The sequence below is a fragment of the Vombatus ursinus genome, unplaced genomic scaffold (genome assembly GCF_900497805.2).
Source record: "Vombatus ursinus unplaced genomic scaffold, bare-nosed wombat genome assembly UNPS02014945.1, whole genome shotgun sequence".
Taxonomy (NCBI): domain Eukaryota; kingdom Metazoa; phylum Chordata; class Mammalia; order Diprotodontia; family Vombatidae; genus Vombatus; species Vombatus ursinus.
This window is the reverse complement of record NW_020954723.1, coordinates 20,517,170-20,518,550: the sequence shown is the minus strand read 5'-3', so window position 1 is coordinate 20,518,550 and position 1,381 is coordinate 20,517,170. Positions and strand designations below refer to the sequence as shown.

Below are 1,381 nucleotides of genomic sequence, written 5' to 3'. Positions count from 1 at the left end.
TTCCTTCCTTTCTTATTTGAGTCTTCTTGTACAAAATGACTAATAAAATAAAACGTTTTACATAATTGTACATGATTACTTACCATCTCAGGGAAGGGACAGGGGAGGGAGGGATAAAATTTGGAACTCAAAACTTAAAAGAAATGTCAAAAATTATTTTAACATATAATTGGGGGGAATAAATTATTATTAAAAAAAAAAACAATTGTGCCAGAGGCACAATTCTGTTCTTTAGTATTTCAGTAGTACCCCCAACTGCACCACACAGGTTATCTATCTTTTATACCTCAATCTTGCTATATTGATCAATCTTACCACTGAGTGATCTTTTCCCCCTAGTCATTCATGTCCTTCATACATGATTTTTTTAACCAGTTCTTGAATGCTACATCATCATCATTATCATCATCATCATCACAGTAACTACTTATACATCTCCTTAAAGTTTTCTAAATATTTTAAACACAGGCCACTTTTGGAGAGTTATGCTTCTTTCTGCACACCACATTTTCAGGAGGACTTTCATTGATAAGAACTTTCACAAACTGTCAAGCCTGTCAAGAGGACAACAAGATGACAAGAGGACTAGAAAAAAATGCCACATGAAGATATGTTGAAGGAAATCCAGATATTTGGCCTGGAGAAGAGAAAACATTATGGGGGATGTGATAGTTGTCTTTAATGAAGTATGTGAGTAGAAGAAGAAGAAATTTAGACATATTCTTCTTGGTCTAGAACAGGTTGGGAACTGAGGGTAGATTTTACAGAGGTGGATGTGGGCTTGATACTAGTAAAAAACAGTAACAAAAACTTACTGACAATTAGGTATGTCCAAAAGTGGAATCAGTGTTTTGGGAGCTGGTGAGTTTTCATTACTGGAGCTCACATATAGGCTGGATGACAATCTTTTGTTTGGAATGCTAGAGAGAAAATTTCTGTTCCAGTATTAGATGACCTTATGGATCACTTTTCATTCTGAGCCTCTGTGACTTTAGATACCTTACAGAGCACATTTTAGCTTCATTTTATAGATAGAGAAACTAAGACTTAGGGAGATGTGGTGACTTGCCCAAGATTATAGGTTGTATACATATTCCTCATCTGTGCTTTTGCAATCAACAAACCATTAAACAGAATTTATTGTTGAAATTGTCTTCTTTCTTCCAGGTCCTACACAGATGCATCTACGTGCCTACTTTCTTTAATCTGCTATTGACAGTGATTTCTCTCTCCTCAAATTTGTCATGCCACTTTAGACCCCTCCTTTGCCCTTCCTTAACACACTTGGTTTTGTATCAGTTTTATCTATGCCTGTGTCATCCCATTAAATGATAAGTTATCTGAGGGCAAAAAAAGTTTTGTTATTTATCTTTGTATCCTT

At 35.3% G+C, this 1,381-nt stretch overlaps 1 long non-coding RNA gene across 1 annotated transcript in view; it reads left to right on the top strand.

Moving 5' to 3' along the window:
- Window positions 1-747, top strand: part of LOC114030018 — a 12,793-nt gene extending 12,046 nt beyond the window's left edge. The window contains exon 3 of the long non-coding RNA XR_003567546.1: window positions 469-747. This is a non-coding gene — a long non-coding RNA (uncharacterized LOC114030018). The remainder of the gene's footprint in view (window positions 1-468) is intronic.
- The last annotated feature ends 634 nt before the right edge of the window (window positions 748-1,381 follow it).